A 23,873-nucleotide genomic window follows, 5' to 3' on the forward strand; every position below is an offset into this window, starting at 1 on the left:
AACAAATAACAGTACGAAAATAAAAACTGCCTAGAAGCCGCAATATTAAGAAAAGTAACTCATGTTTCCAAGTGCTACAAACATTTTATTTCTAGCCCTGAAGCATTAAAACATGTCACTGACAGTGTTTAGACTTAGCTGCTGAGTTTTAGAAGTAGAATGGACTTGTTTTCTTACAGATAATTCAGTAACACAACAGAAGATAATATTCCAAATTAAAGTTCAAATTTAAGCACATATGATGGTAACTTGAAAAAGTGTTGCTGGTGGATGCTGAAGAATGTTGTAAAATGTGTCTAAAAACATGATCTACTTTATTATTAATACATGTTTGTATTAGTATCTGAAAATTATAAATTAACACTTAAAGAAATAGTAAATTTTTTTTCTGGATATCCAGGAAAGTAGGTATAATGCTTTCCAGGACAGACACTCCTTTTTTTAATTAAAGGGGTTTTTTATTTTTTCCAGAATTCCTTTGAAACAATTTCTAGCCTAGTCAGTCATAGATACATTTCTATGTGAATCAGAAACGTTACACCAGAGTTGAATACACTCTGTCATGAAGATTGTGAACCCTATTGTACCTTCTGAGTGCCAATTCTTCAATCAATTTTGCCAGCACTCTGCTTGTGTTGCATCTGGTTGAAGGTTTTTCACAAGATCTATTAGCCTGAAGTCATTATGTGCACACTGTTGCATAGAGGCAGGTGCCTAAGCATAATTTGCTGATGCTGTAGCTTTGCTGACGTATGGAGCAAGTCATTCTGTACATGGGACCCTTACACGTGTCTTTACATACTCTCCTGTACTGCTGTCTGCCAGCATCTCACAGGTAAAGCTGCAGCTGCTGTGAATATGACTTTCTCTCCTCTGATCAGTGTCATCTGGTCATCTCAGCTTTCATTTGGCTCCTCACAAGGAAGAATTCCAAGGCAGTTTGTTACATGTTTTGCAAAAATTTGCTTGGGCGGGTGTAATTGTCACTGCCAATGTGTTCTGCCTTCTGTCTAAAAAATGAAGCTAAGTCTTGTTTAATTCTTCTGGGTAAGAACACACATAGTGATTACTGCTCATTCCCATTTTACTTAAGAACAAAGGACTGGAAGCAGCTAATTAGCCTGATGAGCTCAGATCTCTGCACACATAAAGAACTACAGAACTATGTAACAGATATTTAATCTGGAATGTTCACAGTGCACCCAATTTGCATGTAAGGGAGTACTTCAGGCTGCAAAGCACTTCCTACAACTCATAACATTCTCTGTGAAAGGCCAGCTTAAGAAGTTAATGCCCCACGTCTGCATTGTCACAAGAGCAGACAGACTCAAAAGCATTGCAGTATGCCACAAATCCCTCTGATATTAGCAATTCCCAGTTAGTATGTCTCCCAGTTAAGGACTATCCTTAAGAAACACACAAATTCTAAGCTGTGCAAACAGTAAGTCTCATTAATCCTGTATCCTCATCGTACCCCTTCCTCCCTTTTTAAACTTGCTTCCTTGTCTTTAGTAAAGGAGTTTTTGAAATAACAAGGCTGTTACAGTACATCTGTTTTGTGTTATGCCACTAGTTCATTTGGTCTATAGAGCCAACACATTTGTCAACTGATATAGTTTAAATTAGAGGCATTATGCCACTTCCACCTATGCTGCTGAGGTCAGAGCATACCTTGCAGAAGGAGGTGCAGTCACCTCTAAAGTCCACTACATCCCAGTAACAGTTTCCATCATCTCGTCCATTACCAGTTGGTTTAGAGAGCTTAAAAAACCCATGGCCATAGCCGTGTCAAATGTACATTTGCTTCAGCTGAGGACTGAGACCATTATTTTAATAAGTAAATGCTCAATGAGCTTTTATACTATTTTGTTTATCCATCAAAACTATCTGTGCGGTTTCAATATAATTTCATTTTCATTTATCATAAAATAAAATGTGGAAATTATTTAGTCTTCAAATTTTATCTTTTTTTTGTAGGGAAAGCAAATTTAATTCAATCTCCGTAAGGGGTACTAGAAGAATAAGATTAAATTTGGAATAAAAGTTAGTAGTGTCTCCTTGATTTTTTTTGCTATATTCAGTAGCTAAAATTAACCTCTGTACAGCTGGCCAGCACAAAGTTACACACCATTTAAGTGCACAAGAATTAATTTCCTTGGTTGTGAGCATACAACACAGTATCAGCACCCCTCGTAGTGTAGATCTCTTGACCGGCTTTCTTACTGAGTGATCATCACCGGTCAAAACGATCTTCCACAAATATTTCACCAAAAAAGCTTAGAGAGTTGTTCGGCACCACAAATACATACAAGTAGGACAGGGGCAAGGCGTGGAGTAAGGACATAATGAGTTGCTGCTGTGGAGTTTGCGAGATACCTACTTAACATGGTGAATCAAGTGGGAGCTGTACTTTGTTACAGGACAGGCTTGATTATGTGGGGAAATTAGGTAAAGGAGGAAGGAGACACCAGGCAGAAACTGAAAAGAGTCGGGGGCAAAGTCTGTTCTCGTTTCTGCCTTTGTACCTTCTCCAGATACCATGGGGACAGATTCTGATTTCATCTATGCTTCTGTGACAAGGAAGTAGCCCACTGGGATGTGGTGGCATAAAATCAGAAGGAAGCCTACTCATCTTCAGGGAAGTTATAGTGACAGTACAATTTACCCTGGGTGGAGAAGGCAGCAATGGTGATTTCTCAAATATTACACTACTGGGGAGTGCAGGTTACCAAACAGCCCTCTCACACAGTTTTGAGGGTGAAACTGTGCCTATAATAAATGCTAAGCTACAATTCAAACCTTTTTAGCTAACTCAAGGCTTTTTTAAAAGCAGTTTTTCCTAGCTCAGACCAACCATTAGATGAAGAGCTGGAAGTAGTGAGAGAAAAAGGGATTTATGTGCGTGCATCAAAAGGAGAATATATCCTTTTGCGAATTATTTCCATGGGTCCCCTACCTACAAATGAAGAGATATGTGATATAACAATTCATTGTTCTGACACACATTACAATCATGATGTGCAGTTTTTAATGCATCGTGTTACATTAAGCTTAGCCCATGGTCTAACACCATGTAACATAAATTTCTGTGAAGGGAGTAACATAACACGATACTGTCTTTTAAAAGACACACACGATTTTTTCAGATCACCTACTTTTTATCCATGAATGCCCAATTCAAAAATCAAGGTGGCAGACGAAAGTGGAGTGAATGAGTATCCACAAACCAGAGTATTTATCTTGTGTAGTTTTGCTCATTGCTACCTGTAGTCAATGACTCCAGTCAATTTTTATGTCGTAATGCATGAGCAAAGTTGATGGACATATTTTTTTGTCACCCCCAGTTAGATTTTATTCGGGGTCAATCAAGGGAGACCTGACAGCCGTTAAGACTGTAAAACACCCTGAGAATCCTCACAAGTGTTTATTTCTCAAGAGAGAGAGGGACTTTGATTATGAACCTGTCACTAACCTTATTTTGGCTGCTCTGTTTTTGTCTTACCTTGGAGACAGATCGTCTGTTTTAATTGATAGTTTATTTTGAAATAAAAATATAATGTAAAGGATTCTTATTGGAATGAAATAAAATGAATTATTGATTTGACAATAATTGGATATAATAAAACCTCCAGTGAAAAATCAAATTCAAATCTGAAGTTTAAGGAACTTGCAGAATAAAGCTGCAGGTGATCAATCTCTTCGGGGGGAAAAAAGGAGGTAGATTGTAAATATTTATATATACTTATATATTTGCTTATTTATCTCCCCCCAGATAAGGGACCCAGAAATGTTCAGGATTTTTAAAGACTTTTTTCTATAAATGTCTTGAAACTGGTCTTCAATGCCTGGTTGATTCCTTAGTTATTAACTTTATTTTTAATTGAATCCTTTCTGTGGTACAATACAAAGCAAAACCGTGAAACTCACAGACATCGACTGACATCTGTGTGGGTTTGACTGATCACATGCTTCAGTGCAAAGTTTAAATACCAGCAAAGGGGATTCCTCCTTTTTTGGCCACATCTGAAAACTGCAATTCTTACCAGAGACTGAACACTCAGGACAGTATTCTCCAATGAAGAAACAATCTTTGCCAGTGCTTAGCAGACAGGAACGTGTTGGTAGCACACAAAGGTGGAGGACTGCAAAGTAGCTGGCACCAAATAGGCAGATCATGCTAATATCCCTTATGGTGCTGCATGAGATGTTCTGAAAGCTTCTCATGAGTCAGTAAAAAGAAGAAAACAATATCTGTAGACTATAGGATCAAGAAGAAGCAGTATTTAGAAAGTCTAAGGGAGATAAAAAATGTATGCTTTTAATAGGACAGCAATCTTTCTGGACAGAGATAAACATGCTGTCATGATATAGCTTGACACTGTAAAGCAACTGGCATGAAATCACGCTATGTTGTGATTAAAAGTTTAGTGCTGTACAATATCAGTTTAGCACATTTTAAATAGTTTGGAAATTTGTGTGTTGTAATTTGTTAATTATCATAATGTAGGAGTTTCTGATGAGTTCTTGCAGGAATTTTGTTCACCAGGTCTAAGCTATTCGATATGTTTATTAATCACCTGAGAGGAAGTATAAAATAATTGCTAGTACAGCCTGCTGCTGGCACAAATGTTGTTGACATTGTAAGTAATAAGAACAGATTAGTTCTGTAAAGCAATTTGGATTGCTGGGTGAAATAAACTAATTCAAAATATATAATTTCATCACTGGTAAAGTCAGGGTCATACATGTGGGAGCAAAGAATATAAGTCAGACTTACAGAGTAAAAAACTGACATGGAAACCAGTAAGTACCCCTGGAAAAGGACTGTTGGGTTGCAATTGCTAACCAACTGAACATAAGCCCAGCTATAATACCACGGCTGACAGAGAGCAGGTATCATCCATCGATATACTGACATGTCAGTATTATGTAGGAGTCTAGAAATACCAAAAGAGTGAGACTCTGGCTGAAATCGCATGCCCAGTTCTACACTTTAAAATGGGAAAAAAGTTTGTAAGGCTCAGAGCCAATCTATGGGAGTGATATGGTACCTGGAGAACATACCCTATGCAACAAGGCACAAGAAGCTAAGGGTATCTTAGTCAGCAAAGAGAAGAAGGGATTTGTCAATCTGTAATCTCCATAGAAAAGAAAATTCTGACAGCAGCAGGTTCACAACCCAGAGGAAAGAATGAGCAGTAGGATATGTATATATATTTCAACCCTGTGGAAAAGGACTTGGGGGTACTTTTGGATGAAAAGCTGGACATGAGCCAACAATGAGCGCTTGCAGCCCAGAATGCCAATCGTATCCTGGGCTGCATCAAAAGAACCGTGGCCAGCAGATCAAGAGAGGTGATTCTCCCCCTCTGCTCTACTCTCATGAGACCCCACCTGGAATACTGTGTCCAAGTCTGTAGCCCTTAGCACAAGAAGGACGTGGACCTGTTGGAGCAGGTCCAGAGGAGGGACATGAAGATGATCAAAGGGCTGGAGCACCGCTCCTATGAAGACAGGCTGAGAGAGTTGGGGTTGTTCAGCTGGAGAAAAGAAGGCTCCAGGGAGACCTTATAGCAGCCTTCCAGTACCTGAAGGGGGCCTACAGGAAAGCTGGGGAGGGGCTGTTTGCAAGGGCATGTAGCGATAGGATGGGGGGCAATGGTTTTAAACTAGAGCAGGGTAGGTTTTGATTAGACATTAGGAAGAAGTTCTTTACATGGAGGGTGGTGAGACACTGGAACAGGTTGCCCAGAGAGGTGGTGGAGACCCCGTCCCTGCAGACATTCAAGGCCAGGCTTGATGAGGCTCTGAGCAACCTGATCTAGTTTGTCCCTGCTTACTGTCAAACTAGAAAAAATCATGATAGAATTAAGGGGCCAAATTTTAAGTACTGAGCAATTAACTACTGGGAAAACTACCAGTGGGTAGGGGAGATGGAGGTGCTTAAGATTGGATGTTTTTCTGTAAAATATTCTTTAGCTCAACTGCAAGTTCAGGCCCCATGTAGAAATTAGAAAGTGAAATCTGTGCAGGGGTTTAGGCCAGACAGCCTTAGTAGTTCCCTCCATCCCTAAAAGTCCGCTTGTCAAAAAGCACCTAAACTGAGGAACCAGGCTCTTGTACTGCAGACTCAGCTGCAGGATCCGAAATCCCTCTGTTCAGAACAAACTGTAAGACTGAAGTCCTGCTCCTAGATTATTTTTTTTTTTTTTTGTGGGAAGGGAAGGGATAGATGTCTGTTTACTTTTGTCTTACACACAGGGAATCGAGGTGAAGGAGATGCTAGAAATAATTACAACAAAACATCACACTGTATTATAGCAATACTGATTTTTTTAAAATTAGTCTGATCAAACTAGCTTAATGGGATTTTCATATTTCTAGTCTTCAGTGAGGAATTAAAATCTTTCAATTTTCATAAATATAAGTTATTATTTTTAATATACATAAATCTTTCAAAGTCCATGCTGGAGCAATCATTCCTAATCCAGTAGAAAACATGAGCATAATAGGGAACTAAGCCCTTGAAATATCAGGTACACCTGAATTACACTTTAGTAGCAAATCTCATCTTGCTTAAATTAAGCTGAGTCAGGATTAGGTGTCTAGTCTGTGCTTATTAGGCTTCTTTTACACTGAAGAGAAACAGACATCTCTGGAGTTCAGTTCATGCTGTGTAAGTTGAGTATCTAAACTGTTTGGATGATTCATCATCTACAAATGACTAAAGTTAGATGAGATGAATCCCACATTGATTGCTTAAAAACAGAAGGTGACAAGCCCCTCCTCCCCCCAACTCAACTCTCTTTTAGTCCTGGAGATGTTTAAAATTTTGTAGTCACTGTATTTCCAACATTGACCATGGGCAAAATTCCTCTACACGTGCAGAGAAACATCTCAGCGCTGACCATAAACAGCATGCCACACCAGTTTAGAAGTCCCAGCAAGGCTTTCTGTCCCTTCATTGTCTTTGGAGTGATTATTTGCTGTTGCTTTCACTCCTTAGAATCTCCTCCTTTTACTCTTAACCAAACTTGCCCTGGATTTAGAAGAACATGGGTCAAGGCACAGTTTTTCCTGCTGGGAAATCATCCTGGTGGGAGCACAGAAGATACTGGGCACGGAAAAAAAATAATTTTCTCCTGTTAGTGCTGCTTCATGTTTGCTGTGATAATTCCATATGACTGAAGCAGAGAGAGAAAGAAGAATGACAGTGCAGCTAAGTGGTTACGTCACCTCCCCGTGGGAAAATATTTGTATGCAAAATGGTAAAACCTCAGCAGATGGATTAGGGAGGGCTCCCATCTCAGAAGGTCCCTGCTTACCTGGTTGTAGGACACCTTCCTTGGCAGAAGAGGTGAAAGCTCGAACCATTGACCTACTGGGTAAAGCAGCAGCAGCAGCAATGCATTTAGGCTTTTAAAGAAAAGCTGTAGCTGTCTAAATCCATTACAGAGTTCAGGCAGGGCATCCTGAGTATAAGGAAGCACCTGAAAGTACATAAGAGAAGGCACTGAAAAGCCAAATTTGAGATGGTAGGTATAGTTTTCACACTGGTACTTTCTGCAGGCCCCTGCTTAGATTCTAGTTGGAGAGATGTGATGCCCCAGCAATTGTACCAGCAGCCCAGGCACCCAGTGTGGTTGCTGGGGATTTCTAGGGGTGCTCAGAAGTTAGACTAAACAAAGATGTTTATATTTAATTTAAAATATAGTTAAATTACATGCATTAAAAATAAAACTGAAATCAGATCTAAACCACTGATAACCTCTATTAAAGCTTAAATGCTGAGAAAATTTAAGCTTTAATAGAGGTTATTTCAGTATATTAGAAAGATTCTCCTACTAAGAGGCTCAAATAAAGCTACTTGAGGAATTAGTAGAAAAACATTAAATTTTTAAGGTCAGCATGGACTTTATTAAAATAACTATTAGGTATTCAAATCCAGAAATTTATTATTTTTCCTACATTTACTGTGATGCTGATATTAAATTTTGCACTTTTTCAGATGTTTTACTGTACAGATACTTGTGTTATCTTTCATGTTTGTTTTAGCTGAGCCAGCAGGTACAGCAGATATCTTTGTGATTTAATTAGCATTACTCATGCAAAATTCAGAAATGGATTGAAAGCTGAAAATACAGGGTTGTTTTCTCTTCCAGTCTATGAATAAAAAAATTGGAGAAGGCAACACAGACAAAACCCTAATGGTGAGGGATCAGATTTCCAAAGATATTTTGGTGCCTGGAGATGGATACAGATGACCAGTGGGAGTTTCAAAATCTCTCCTATGGATTAAATTTCTAATTCCTATTGACTTCAGGGGACATGAGGCACTAGCCCCTATAGGCACTTCTGATAATCTCACTAGCCATTTATCTGCATGTTAGACATCTAAGTATTAGATCCTGAAAACAGGAGATAATCTCTCAGTTCACTAAATAATGTATCCACTTCATTCATTTAGTAATCTGGCTAGGTTTAAATAAGTTTCCTTTTGTCCTGGTTTTATAAGGAAAAAAAACGATACCGTATGTTTAAGACAGTTAAATACAATTAATTAAACGAATTTTATGCATTTAAATTGATTTTTAGTTTCCACCTCAATGCATTTTGATACAAACCCTAAATAAAATCATCATTTAGAAAAGTCTTTAATCATTTTCTGAGATAATATGAATGTAAAACATAAGCATCTGAACAAATTACAACAATTCTCGCACTCTCACTGTATAAATTTATATGATAAAGAAGATACTGAAATGTATCAAATATACATTGCAAATATGGTTGCAAATCAGTTAGTGCTAATTATTATGCCAGTCAGTGAGAACAAAGTTAATTGCCAAGTACAAATGCAAAGCAAAAATAAAATCAGCTCTTTAAATCAAGGTTTCCTTCTCACCGTTTTTAATCCTGATTAAAATTGGAAGCTTAAATTACCATATGCAGCTAAAGACTAACAAGGATCTGTAAGATACAACCCTGTGAAATACAGTCACAATCTCTTAAATCTGTTCTTTCCAGAATCACAAGAAATGTTGCACCTTGTTCTCCTGTTTCTTGACCCAGATCTATGAAGATTTCTGTGCCTTAATCAACGCAAACATAACATAAGGTAAGTGACTTGTTCTCTGAGTTTATGGTTACCCTCAGCTCTGTTGCCAGCATATCACAGGTAACACTTGCCAGCAATAACCCGTAATAATCAGAGCTTTTTCATCCCTTCCCAAGAAACAGATGGGCCTTTGGAATGCTTGAGTTTAATTCCTTGATTTTCAGAACCCTTCACACATTCCTCTGTGTCTCTGTCAAGTAAAATGAAACACTCTGCTGTTACAAAAGGGAAGAACACAGCCTAAATCTTGTACCATCAAGTTGAAAAGGGCATATACATGATGCAGCTTGTATGTATTAACCCTATGGTCTGCAAATGCTTTGCTTAAAATGTGCAGGGGATGAAGTAGATCAAATCATAATGCAGAATAATTGATGAAAAATAGCATCCTCTTCTTTTCACTGACACTCGGGCCAAAACATTTCATCTCTTTGTTTTCTGAATCTTGCTGCATCTTGCTGAGAAAGCTGGGAGGGGCAGGACTGGGCAGGGAGCTAAATTTTCTTATTGAGTGCATAAATAACGAGGTTTGTGTGCATAACTTTTTTGCACCACTTGGAAAATTGCTTCTCACTGCATTTCTTTGAGGCTGGAAGAATAACCTTTATACCTCTAACGGTTATAAAAGGCCTAAAGTAAACATTTAATGGAATGGAAACAATAATGTGACATCATTCCAGTAAATGCAGCTTTGCTGTGCAGCTTGTTTTACAATAATGGTGTTACTTAGTCATTTATTGGTCTTGCAAGCAGCTGTAAGGAAAGGAAAACAAACAAACAAACAAAAAAAACCAAACAGGTGCACTTCGTGGAACTGCCTTGTCTGACAGTTGAGAAATATTCTCAATTTTACTATACAAATATATAGCTGAATTTTACAGGGTTTGTTTGGCTTGATCTCCTCCATACAAACTTTGGTTTCATATATAAATGTATAAGTGTTTATTTACCCCAAACTATTTCATTGGCTGACCCTGGCATTTGCTAATTAGTTTTATTTAATTATGAAGCCCTTGATCAGCCCCCTTTGCCCTCTAACAATCCCTATTCCTTCTGCACAGGGGAGCCTGTGGGCCACACGAAGGCTCTTTTGACCACCTCTCTGTGTTAACAAAAGAGCAAGAGGGACTTCAAACCTGTCCCCACTGGCCACTGTATCCATGGCCAGCAAAGAGCTGCTAGATTCTTGGCACCTTCCGTTAATTGTCATTTTAATTTGATGTTGCATCACCCTGCAAGTGGAGGCAGGAGAGCCCAGGGAGGCCTAGCCAAATTCCTGAGAGCCTGAAATATCTGAAGAAAGGGAGGGAGGACCAACTCTGTCCTGCACACAAACACAGGGCATAGCAAAGCTTAAGCTGCAAATCCCCTTCACTGCCCAGCAGCCCTCAGCACAATGAAAATAAAGTCCTCCTCTCCTAGGAAGAGCTGTTCATGCATTGACAACCTTTCCCAAAGCTTCTTGCAAGCAAGTTTGTACACCCGTGGCCAGCCACTGTGCTCAGGTGGGACTTAGTCCACATCACCGTAGCAGTGCTGGGATGTGAAATGAGCCGTCCTCCTGGGCTTCCCGGTGGGCTCTTGGGGGGTCTCTGCTTCAAGAACTAGTGTTACTGTCGAAATGCTGGTGCTATATGTACTGAGGGAAGATCTTCCCTCGCTCAGCTCCCAGGCACTGGCTGTGCAATGTGGCATAAATGGAACATAATGGTTTCTCACTCATTTTAAGATAAGAGAGCTACAACTCAAATTTTCTCTCCCTTGTCTTGCTGGAGAGCTTATATGTTAAGAGCACTTGTATAAAGTTGCTGGAATACAAAATATGTATTATTTATTATTTTCATGCTTGCAACAGTTTGACAGAATACAAGAGGAGATGACATTTGAAGGGAATATAGGAAATAGAAGAGGTACATTAAAAGATCATGAGGAACACTTTGTCAGCTAGTTCCTGCCTGTACCCTCCCTTGATTAGATGAAATGCATGTGTACATTTGTTCCATACCAGAAATAAATGATGTTGATACATAAAAGGTTTTATAAGTACAGCTTGGAGATAAATGAACTCAGAGGTGGAAATGTGAGCAATGATATAAAGTACGTGCCTCACTGTCACCTGTTTTGTGTCTTCCACATGTGTTTCATAAAATTATTTTATTGAAATATTTTGAAAATATTTTGACAATATCTGTTTCAGAATTTCTTATGCCTCCACCTGCCTAGCACAAGACATTAATGAGTGCAAGTTCAGGCAAGAGGGGAATCAGGTCAGTGTCTTACCTCGCTCATAAAAGCTTCCTACCACAGAATAAATGTCTTAAGACTTTTTATGGTTACAAGCTAGTATTATACCCCTTTGGAAAGAACTTGAAAGAGCGGAAGCACCTGCTGCAGATCACTAAGAAAACTTCTTTTAAAAGCATGGGATTCTTCGTCTGTTCCATTTTGGGGATCCCAAAGCAGCTAGGTGTCTTCGGGTGAGGGCTCCTTGCAAAAGGAGAGAAAAAAAGAAATCACTTTGTTAAAGCTGGAGAGGTGGAGAGGTAACAGCAGGCAGGCTCCTGGGGACAGATCCTTCCATGGAGTAAATTGCTGTAGCTCTCCTGGAGTTATGACAATTTAGACCAGCAAAGAGCTCCCCTTTGAGCTCTATACTTGTCCTTTTGGGAATTATACTAGACCGTTTCAACACATATATTGGAGGAGATGTACAATCTTTGCTTCTATTTATAAAGTGCAAAAAGAGGCAATCTCTTCAAATTGTGGGAGTTTATCTTGAAGTTTATATGATATTCTTTCATAAATTGCTGTTGTAGCAAGAGATTGAAGCCATTTATCAGCAGGTATTGGAGATGTTACAATGATGCATTATGATACATTTAGCTACCAATATTTAGCTATCAATATGATACATTTATCATCAATATCTAGCCAATACTACCAATGATTTAGCAGGAGAAGTTAGATGAAAATACTCTGATGTATCATTAGGGAGACAGAGTGTCTGGAATGAAAGAGTCCAGTATCATTTATATTTCTTGTGTTACTGTGTCCCAAAATTGCATCACTGCAGACCAGGGGGATTTTTTAGTGTGTCTTCCCTTTACAAGTAGGTGGTTTTGCGTCCCTTACACAGAAGTCTGCACAGCTCTGAGTCCTCAAATTACAAACATACAGGTGACAGATTTTGGCACAGATGTTTGCAGATGATGAAATTCACAATCTAACTTAAAAAAAATGGTATTTGTGCGTAAACAACCTATTTTATTACGGCTCAACTGCTTGTGCTACTAACCATAGTCACATAAAAGGAGCTAAATGCTGCAGGTTTGCATTCTGAGGGTTTTGTTTGTTTTTACCAAACAAATTGCAAAAATATTAATGACCATAAACACAAGTTAGTAAAGAAATTAGCACCCCAAATCCTGAGTATAAAGCACAGTGAGACTGCAGCAGGTTACATTGCAGTTGATCCAGCTGAGGCTAACTGAAGACAGTAAGAATATTCTTCATGTTAATGCTTGACCCTAATAGTCATTCAGAATACAGACATGCAACAAGATCACACATCACCACGAGTCCCAGAATAGCAACTCCAGAATAGTTTTTTCTATAACATATTTTCAATTAATGATGCTGAGAAGAGAAAGTGTTTTCACAAAGTTTATTCGGAGTCCTCCAAAATCCCGGCTAAGTCCCAAAGTCTCTGAGTGCCTCACTTTCATTACATGCAGCTTTATTAATGAACAATATATTGACAGTGACTTTCTGTGGTCATGAAAGCTATTCAAACACACCAGTCTCAAAAAGCCTGTGAAAATCTCAGAATGACCTGACAAAACTAGCTGAATAAGCAACATGAAAGTTGATGAAATAAAACATAAAAGTATAAGGAGGAAGCATCCTTGTATGTAGCTCAGTGAAGTTCTAAACTCGAAAATGGCTGTGCTTGACAAAAGCAGGCAAGGTGTTTGGATGTATCTGAAATTGGATGATAATAAGGCAGAAAATAAAATGTCATTGTATTTTATGGCATTATAAATACTTTACCTCCTCTGGAATACTGTGCTCAGTTCTGCTCACTGAATCTAAAAGGGATGTTTGCAGAATTAGGCTACGTCTCTACTGCACCAGGCAAAAGAGCAGAAGACAGCCCAGAGTACTCCCAGTCAAGCTCCACATATCCGTGTTGTTCTATCCATGATGTTAAAAGGACAACTCATATGCAAACAGCCCAGCTATGAAGTCTGAACCTGGGGTACTGAGGACTGGATCGGGGACCACAGCAGATGGTTTTTCTGCCCAGGATCAGCCAGGTAATGCCACTGGTGCTGGGATGTGTGGCAGTGGGCCAGCCTGAGCCCTCTGTGTTCAACACACTGAAGGTAGGATGGACTGCAGCTGAATCTCACTATGCACCCTTACCAAAGTCCAATCTTACATCCAAACAATGGAAAGGTGAAGTAAGTTGGACTTGTGCTCAAGGTTGGACATGGGATCAACATGCAGTACTGGAATGGCCCTGGGAGACCTGGAGAATGAAAATCATTAGAAGGGAATGGAGATAGTTACAGGCATGGAAAAACTCATATGTGGACAAAGGTCAAGGCATTTGGAATTCTTTTCTATGAAAAAGGACACCAATTATAGAGGATGTGATAAAAATGTTTAAAATAACAAATAGCCTGTAGAAGACACTTTCCTTTCTGTCTTACCATACAAGAGCTACATGACAGTGAAACGAGAAGACAGCAGATTCAAAATTGTGAAAGGTTTTGTTTCACCTTGTAATTAGCTAAACAGTAAAAGTCACTGGTTACCAGTGAAAGCAAGAACAGCAGTATTCAGAGGAAGAGGTGGCCTCTGCCATGGAAAACATGCTATCTGTTAATGCCAAGAGTTTCAGAAGAGACATAAATGTTGAGACTAGAGGATTAAACCATTATCCAGATACCAAGATTTAATCCATGAATAACTTTGGTGTGAGACGCATGAGCCCACATCTTCCTCCTGTTCAAACTACCTTCTGAAGGAAATGCCACTATGGAGACGGCACCCTGGCCTAGACTAATGTTCATGATGATAATAATCATAGTGCTTGTCTCCTAGTTTAAAATGACGTTTGTTTAAAACATTGGAAAGGAGTGGTAGTTTACTGCTAATTTAGAAACAGAGGACAAATTGTGGTAGCTGAACATTATCAGTCCTGAAGAAAAGTGACTACAAGGAGGTTTAATCATGATTTATTATGTGTACTTGCTGAGTACCAGTATTTAGTGCAACACCAGTTCACTGTAGAGACTAGAGGTCCAATCCTTTAAATCTTTATTCAAGCGAAGAAGGTCTTTGTGCCACCAGGGACTGATCCGACAGATGAACATTATCAAATCAGGCCAAAAAGCCTCACATAACATTTTGTGTTGACCTGACACTCAGTAGAGGAACATTTTGATGAAATGGCAAAGATTATTCTTCTCATGCTGAGTTAAAAATTCCAAGAATCAGAAACTTAGCAAGAAGGATGCAATAGAAGCCAGAAAGTATACTCCAGTAGCATGCTGTGGCTTCCCTGCACTTGCATCCTGGGCTCTCATTAAAAGAAAGCACAGGGAACAGTGGTGACGTGGATTTGTGATACAGTCAGGGTGCGAACCCACGACAAGTCCTCAGGTCTCCAGCTTAGACAGCACCATCATCTTTCCATTGATGATCAAACCTCAGATACTAAATGGATGCTTTCAGACTCGGAGGAGGCTGTGAGCCAAGATGAAGGTCACCATCCATGTGGTGTTATCAGAGCAAAATGAATTCAGCTTGATATTCTCTCACAATAGCCTTGTTTTTGAGTTAAGAAAAGGACTGACATTACTTTAAGACAACTTCTGATCTGATTAAATTGGTTTTAGTGTAATTGGAAAAGCACTAATGAAAAGGAAGAGGCAAAAAAGAACAACAGATCCTTAGAGAGATGCATGCTAGCATTTAGTTAGAAAAATTTAAATCAGTAATGAACAATTCATGTTTGCTGCACACATCTCTAAAAGAGACATTAAAACATCACACTCTACAGTCTGAATTCTTTTCTATAACAAGGCAAATTAAAATCATGTCTGCATCCTGTTTTTTAAAGTAGTATTAACCCAAATACTTACAGAGACGTATGTGTTATTTGGGATTTTTCTAACAGACAGTTTTCTACCATTTTCTGTATTCTCAAAATACAAAAAATACTTGGATAAATTCGGTCATGGAGAGTAGGTGTACCATCCTAGAGCACAGCTGTATCCCTACGTTCTCCTTTTCTCACAAAGTAGGATAACCATTTGTGTGAACTGTGACATCTGAACCAACTAAATACCATTGATACAGATGGACTTTAGGCAGCTTTAAATCTGTGTGGTGTCAAATTCATGACTTTCTACTTTTAAGATCTTCTTCCCCTTTGCCTTAGTCCAGAAGAGGATACACATTCAATTTTAGTAAAATAATCTTTTGCTACATCTACAGGGACCATTTCTGATATAGAATTAAATTGTGGTGCAGGCAGAATCTTTATTACATTTACATGACCCCATAAAGATAACTTTAATAGTTCCCCATAGAGCAAAACCCTCCTTAATTTTGTTAATTATTTTCCCCCGGTTATGCTTAGCTATGTCTTCTAATTCAGTATTGATCTTGATACTGAGGTCTGTCAAATACTTAGTAATCTACTTAAATCCCCATTGGGGGAAAAAGGTTTTGAGGGACAGATCCTAGACAGAGCTGGTGCTTTAGAGTTGCACCAATAATTCTAACCAGAAATCCTTATTTTCTGCCTGTCATTTACACTGGCAAATGAATGTGTATTATGTTACAGAAATAAAGAAGAATTGAGCATGATTTCTGTCCAGAGCTTCTAAAATTGCTTCTTATGAATTGAGTCCTATTGAGTCTATAACTGGTGATAGAGGTGATAGACTCCACAGCCCCACAAAAGAGGGACTCATGATGGAGGAGCCTATCCCACCTTATCTGACTTGGCTGGCCCTCAGTGAACACCAATCCATAGCAAAAGAGAAACTGAACATTTTGTATAACTGATGAACTGAACTGACGATTTTGTCTCATGTCTGGAATTCCCAGATGTACCTAAGGCAGCTTTTTTAATTGCACGAGGAGTGCATTTTCAAAGCGAATTTTCTATTTGTCACCACATTGCAGGGTGATGGTGGTGGAGTGCAGGGAGTGGATTCCCTTGGGATTATACAACGCCAGAAGATGCACTCCAATTGCTAATGAGCATTCAGTCCACATGAGTCCAGGATGTTCCCATCCCTAAGACCCATTTAGTGTGGAAGTACGTTCTTCATATCTATTCTCACTTCACTGTTTGTTAATGTAAATGTATCTTTAGAGATAAATGGTGCCATGAGGTATTCTTGGTGTTTGTTTGATAATTAGATTAAGTAGCTCTAATTAATCTCTATGTTTACATCAAAATCCAAGGTTGTTCTGCCATCCACTCTTCTATCCACCCACCCATTCTATCCATGGTGTCTCCATGTGCACAGCAGGAAATATCCGAAAGCGAGATACAAACTTATCCAGTTCTTTAAACTGAGCTTTTGATATTCTGATCTGCAAATTACATAATGATGTAAGTTAGAGCATGATGATGCTATGACCAAAAAAAAGTAAGTTGTTTGACAATACATTATCAGCTAAATCAGAGGTTTAAACAGGAGATGTAGATTCCTGTTTGTTTCTCATACTGTGTGCATTGCTGTATAAGCATTTCAGACACACTCCTGAGCACTCCATGTTCCCAGGAGCAGTGTAAATGTTCCCACTGCTATTGCCACCTTCTGGCAATGGCATGCCAACCCTTGGCTTACCTACTGCAGTCCTGTTGGTATCCCCTTCACCCACTGATTCTAATTTAAAGCTCTCTTGATCAGTCCCACTGGTTTATGCCCAAAGATGTGTTTCCCCCATTAGGACAGGTGGATCCTGTGAGGCCCCATTCCTGTCATGCCATACCAATCTAGGATGCTTTTTGCAGGTCTTTAATCCTACAATTCAATGAGCCATTTGCTCTCATGTACCCATACACTTTTTAAACCTGTAACATCAGTAATACGGAGACTGTATTCATATGATCTACTTTAGACCAGTCCTTCCTCACATGTGAGACAACATACCAGCTTGGCACTATTTGTAATAAATTACCTATATTGTGTTAATCTATTTCCTGTTTTGTACAAACTGCCCAGACAGAAATCTCTTCATATGCTTAAAGCTGGAATATTTGTGATTTTCAAAGTATGGATGGGTTGAGTTGGAAGTAAAAATTCATCTACCAGCTAGAAGCAGAGCAGAATTAAATATAGGATTGGTATTTCCTACACAGATTCAATTTTGCTATTTATTTTTCAGCTTCCCTTGAATGAGTACATCTAGTACCAAAGGAAAGGAAAAAAAATGGAGCAATGTCCTGGAAGCAATAGCTTAGGCTAGTCTATCTGTTTCTTAACTCACACGGAGCAAGTATTTGGAAGAAACAGATATCATAGACTGTAAATTACTGAGGAGGTGGGAATAGAGGATCTCAAGAGGACAAGGCAAGTGATTAACTTATATTTTACATTAAACAACAATATGACCTTGGCATCAGCAAATATGAAAAACTATGGCTACTTCTAATTCCTTTCTGTATTATGAATACTATCATTTTTAAATGAAGACAGTGAAAAAGCTATTAGAAACTCTTTCTAAGTGACAAAAATTTGCTATGTCTGGTAAAGAAATTACTATGTGCACGGTTTTACGTTGGAGGTTAGGCACCCAAACATTTGTGTAAGGCAAGTAAAGCCTTGGGAGGGTAAGTTTACATAAAGCAGTTGTAATGGAGCACAAGTCTGGAGCAAAAATGCCATAACTGCAAGACCACTCACAGACATTGATAAGGCATAAACACAGGGTGTGGAATCTTATGCAAAAAGTCCTGTTAAAATCAAATATATGCTTGACTGTACTAAAACCTCAGTAAATATCACTTCCCACCAGAAAGTCCTCCTTCTTTCTCTCTGTTCAGAAAAATGGAAATTTTACACATGAGAACTACAGAGCAGGTCACTTTGTCTATACAGTAAAATAATCAAATTTTGCAGTTTCTGTAAAGAGAGTGAATCTACATGCACAACAATGTAGAAAATATTGTCAAGAGAAATCTAAACATTTCTTTTTACAGGAAGTAAAGGATTTTCACCATTTCTGTTTGCTGTAAATCATTACCTCTGCATGCACGCACATCTTGCCCTTGCATTCTGAACAATTCAGGAAGAAATTTTTGTCCATAATTGCACACCAGTGCAGCACTTTTCCCCTTACCTGAATTATGTGAGCAAACAGCTTCTAGTAGCTCTTTTCTCCTCCTCATTCAAGACAGCAGCTATTGAAATCAAGAAAAGTAGCAGCAGCTGAAACTTTAAATTTAGCAAGCGAGTCATTACTTAAACAAAAAATGAGCTTCTCACACTTGAACTCTACCACTGGATCAACCACCGTCCACTTGAGCATATGTACCTACAGAAATCAGAGAGAAGACCCATGTGAATGGACTTATGCATGTACTTAATCAGGGTCGAAACATCACAGAGTTGTGTTTTTCCAGAGTTGTGTATAACTATGAGTATCACAAAAGCCGTCTTTCTCATTGATATTTATATTTTTAGGAAAATGTGATGAACTTCATTAGTAACATGATGTAGACCATTACTGCAGATCTTTTTAAAGCAAAGGCAAGCCTAGATGAGAATCCTCTAATTAATTCCTTCCACCGCTCCATTGCGACAGACTGGCCATACAGCAGATCTCCTATTCCCAAACTGCTGCCCTTGTGATGTTTTTCATGGAGAGCCATCAGAAAACACTGGCTGATTACTCCACAAAGTGCTGTCTTTGATGCAATTTTACCTGGCATTGGACAATGAATTCCTGTTTTCTAATGCATCTCTGCAGCCAATTTGGCTTAGCTGCATTGAACACAATGTTGTTTCATTTGTAAAAATAGGGTAACAACATTTACTTACAACATGTACTTACCTTCCCTGCAACTTAAATTACACTTATTCAGAGAAATGATCCAGAGCGTAGCTAATTCTGTTTTCAAAAAACTGGAATGATGATAGGATGCTATTATAATCTTCAAGTGTGTAAAAGAAGCAGTGTCAAAGGACATCACTAAGCAGCATCTACAAAGTTCTACAGAGATTGTTTAGGTTGTTTGGTTTTTTTTGTCCCATGGAAATCTGCTGTGATTTTATTGTGTATCAGTATTTGGCAGTATTTTTTCCATATACCACTGGAAACCTCAAAAAAATGGCCATGGGAATGATAGTATACATGTTTTGATCCGAAGTCTTGCTCAGGAAAGTTTATTTGTGCAGTCCTTTGTATGAGGAAAGCTTGGAGACATAGGGGTGCTATTGGAGGAAGGAACACAAGGTGTGTGCAGACAGACAGACTTCTCCCAAAGGATGGCACATCTGTCCAGGCAGAAGGGGAGGTTTTGGACTTACGCTACTTACTCATTTCATGGTTTCTAACACAGGAAGATCTACAGAGCTAGTTATACCATCACCTCCAAGAACCCTTTTTTTGGGTTATTGGTATTCTAGGCAACAGGATGAAATCGCGGTCGAGGAAATCAGGCAAAAAACAGTCACGTATTTCTCTGCTATCTTGCATTTTATGTCTACAGATGTTTTTATGATCATCACTGTCCCGGCTTCAGCTGGGAAAGAGTTAACTTGATTGCTGTGAAAGGAATGGCAATAATGCATATTGTTCAAATTGTTGCTAAGCATGCTTATTCTTTTCAAGGACTCTTTCAGCTTCCCATAGATGCTGAGGAGGAGCATAGACAGAATAATGGAATGACCAATGGAATATTCCATAACATAGATGCCATGCTCAGTATATAAATGGGGATTGGCTGGGGGAGGGAAATCCATAGCACTGCTCAGGAAGGTACGAGTTCTCCAGGTGGTGAAAGTGACTTGTATCATTATTATTATTGTAACTATTGTTGTTATTATTGTTATTTTCCTTTTCTGCTATTGTTTCTATTAAACTATCTTTATCTCAACCCACGAGGTTTTTTCCCTTCCCTTTCCCCTCCATTTCTCCCTCTTCTCCCTGCCCTACTGGGGGAAGGGGGAGAACTGCGCAAGTGGCTGCATGGTCCTAGCTACCAGCTGGGGTTACACCATGACAATCACACCTGGTTGTAATCAAGGCAATTTACAGCAGCTCTTTCCAGTTTATGGACTCTCTCAGTAACTTTTCCATTTCTATATAAATGTCACACTTTTCATTGGTACTGTATACACAAACCAGACTCCCTAAAAAGGACTTGGTATAATGAAATCCAGACATACGAGCAAATATAATCATGCTACTGTGCCCATAATGAAATACAAAATGATGACCTTTTTGCTTTTGCTGTCATCAAAAGCTGACAGGCTGTTAGACTTCTTTAAGCTCAAAGGCGTAACTCACCTGTTCAGCAATATTCAGGAATTTAGCACAATATTTACATTTCTCTGTTAATAAATATTTTGGCAATTTCTTCCTAAAATTTCTTGAAAGGCATCTAAAACTTGAGTAATTGAGATATGTGTTTGGGGGAAAAGCAATACCAAAGTAACTAGCTTAGATTATTCCAGACATGACATTTTGGGAGGAGTGTTTCAGCAGCTGTTGGAGTCAATGGCTCACCTTCAGCTTGGTTTCCCCTAGAGATTAATGCCAACATGTGAACATGAAGACTGCTCCCCTTTATTTTCACTAAGTCCCCAGGTATTTGATGCAGTTGAAAACCTAAACTGAAACATGACCATTCAAATGGGAAACGGGATTAATAGTTTAGCAGAGTCTTGAGATATAAATATGTGAAAAGTCAAAGTTTTAGAAGCTGTCCATCTTTTTTCCCCTGTTCTGCACAGCCTGTAAGTCCAGTTCCACTGAGTAAAAACATACACCTCCTTGAGTGCGTGGCATTTGAAAACAGTGCAAGAATAGAGGCAATAATGTCTTTCCCAAGCATCAGGAAGTAGTGGTCTGACTCATTTTCCTACTGGGACAAATGACAGAAATTTCACTGAATTCAGCAGGTGCAGGTAAAGGGTTTGGCTTGTTTGCTGGTTCACATGGGCCTTGGTGGCCTGGTTCTGAACCTACCCAAGATGACATGGAGAGGTTGATCTTCACTGAAACTCACAGCAAAACTTCCCTGTCTTCTATCTGTTCTGACCTCTGTTCGAGAGTAGTCTCACTGATTTTTCTAGAGTTACATCAAAGTAAGGGAAAACCAGAGTTGGATTATTCATACCCGAAATAATGCCTGATAAGCAAATGACACTTAAGATGCATAAGTGATGCATTCAAGTGTCTTCTTGAAAGTGGAGAAATACTTTTGGACAGTTTATATGCAGGCGAAAGAGAAGCAGTTGCATGGATTTAGTGATGTGCCACATTAGCTAGTGAATAATGCTGTTCCCCAGCTTTCAGAAACCAGGGATGCTTCACTTTTTAGGTACAATAATATGGTGCCAAAGTACGTTTTTGAAGGATATATTTCCATTCAATGTCTGTCACATTTTATGCAGTGTGAAATCTGTGTAAACAATTGATATTCTCTATTGCTTACTCTATCTCTTCATGTTAGTACACTGCACATTCTGGATACAAAAGAGACTTTATCCAGGAATTATGTACAGATCCCAGCAGTAGTTAAACCAGCTGTATAGTGAATAACCATCATTTTATAACTTTGTTTATAGACAGTAAGTTTTATTACATCTACCTGTATATTTTTTTATCTTTTAAATAAAATTGCAATTACTTTAAAGTAAAAAAAAATGAAACTGGTAAATATTAAAGTTTCATTAAAAACTACAGACCCCACTTTATCACAGAAATTCACCAAACTCCAAATTACCATTACAAGTACTGTTACTAATTTCTACATCTGTACAGATCAAATAATCTGGACATTGAGCATCAGGAAGATTATGAATAAAAAAGAAGCTCAAGCAAATAAAAGACCCAAGGACAAGAATAATCCTAATAAATAGTAGATGTGAGCTTTTGTTAGAATGTCAGATTCTTGTAAAATATGCTGGGGAATTTTACTGAAAAATGTCAAGAAAGATGCATGTTTCCTACTCATAAAATCATACAGAACATTAAGAAAAAGTTTTAAAATATACTTGTTGGAGTCTTTATAAAGATGGATATCGTTATGTTAGAGAACAATGAGTGTTTATTAGTGACAAGCAGAATTGTATTTAGTTAGCTAGTCTGTTGTTCTTGTGTGGAGAGATTTATTTCTCTTTGTTGGTTGGGTTTTTAATTTTCACTGGTCCCAAAAGCTTGATCCTATTTGTATGGTGGTGACTGAGGTTATTGTAACAGGTTTCTACTTATTGTAAGTAGGAGCTGAGCTGGAACTGAAAGTGTGCTCACTGATTGATTGCCTGTCTGCAGGCAGTGGACAGAATCTGTGTTTCTTTTCAAGTTCAGAAAGATTCACAAAACAAATCTAAAAGGTCTAATTTTTCCAATTAACACTGTAGAAGAAGGGTCTGCTTTTACTGAATTAATTAAAATACGATAATGGTACAGTTTTAAACTAAGTAATTTAAAGTTAATGTCAAATTCTGATCTTGGTTTTATTGGTGCAAATCTAAAAGCATTTCATTTATGTCCACAGAGTTGCTTTATTTGGAGAAGGTGAGCTCACAAGCAGAATCATAAGAACTAAAGGCGAAACAAATACATCATTGGAAGGTACAGTATAAATCATACCTGTAATTCTAAATACTATATTCCACATCAGAATAACTGAAAACAGTATTTCTTTTTTCTTTTAATTACTTCTGCTGTGTCTAACTGTAGCATGCATTGTCCTAAATAGCAATTTTGCACACACCATGGACCTAATTCTAATACCACAGATACCTAAAATGGGAGTGCAAAATCAGGCTCTGAATGTGTGGAATTCAGCATATCCAAAACAAAGATAAAACAAAAAAACCTACAAAATCTCCAGCCTAAGCTTTAGTCTTACTTTAACATAAACAATCCTATTAAACAAAACTTGACATTAACTGCTCTTTGTTTTTATTAGATACAGTGGGTTTAATTCAGCCTGATGTGGAAATGCAGCTAGGTATCTCTTTAAGGGGAAAGGAATTCAGTACATGACAGCAATTCATAGAATTCTATTAAATAGATATAAGAAAAATTGGATATAGGAAAAAATACTGCTAAAGAAATCATGGGGAAAAATCTGTATTAAAAAAACTGCATAATGACTGTGCATGAGAACAAAATATTTACTCAGTTTCAAATCTGGCTTTGTTTTTAACTTGGGATCAATTGCTTGAAATAATTTCCCTTTTACACATGTCACAGATAAAATTTTACATTTAAATAAAAGAAGGGGAAAAAAACCGATAGTGTAACTGAACCTAAGGATATTATAGGTGATATTTAAGAATATAACCTAACCTCTAAGTTTAGTGAAAATTCCAGATTTGGTGGAACTGTTGATAGACCAGGTTTCGTGCTAGACCAGTGATTCCTGTATTCAAGTCAAAATCCTCCATAATATTTTGCAGCCTTTGACTTAACAATCCTGAACAAGGCTAGTCGGATTTCCGGATTTTTTTACTTAAAACAGTAAAAAACCTGAAACATTAAAGTG

General features: G+C 38.3%; 1 long non-coding RNA gene across 2 annotated transcripts in view; it reads left to right on the top strand.

Annotated features, from left to right (window-relative positions):
• The first annotated feature begins 433 nt into the window (after positions 1 to 433).
• The window catches only part of LOC128902541 (uncharacterized), a 28,425-nt gene continuing 4,985 nt past the window's right edge, over positions 434 to 23,873 (top strand). For both annotated transcript variants that reach the window (XR_008463826.1, XR_008463825.1), the window contains exons 1-3: positions 434 to 835; positions 9,028 to 9,118; positions 22,878 to 22,954. This is a non-coding gene — a long non-coding RNA (uncharacterized LOC128902541). The remainder of the gene's footprint in view (positions 836 to 9,027; positions 9,119 to 22,877; positions 22,955 to 23,873) is intronic.

Source organism: Rissa tridactyla, chromosome Z (assembly GCF_028500815.1).
Source record: "Rissa tridactyla isolate bRisTri1 chromosome Z, bRisTri1.patW.cur.20221130, whole genome shotgun sequence".
Lineage (NCBI taxonomy): Eukaryota > Metazoa > Chordata > Aves > Charadriiformes > Laridae > Rissa > Rissa tridactyla.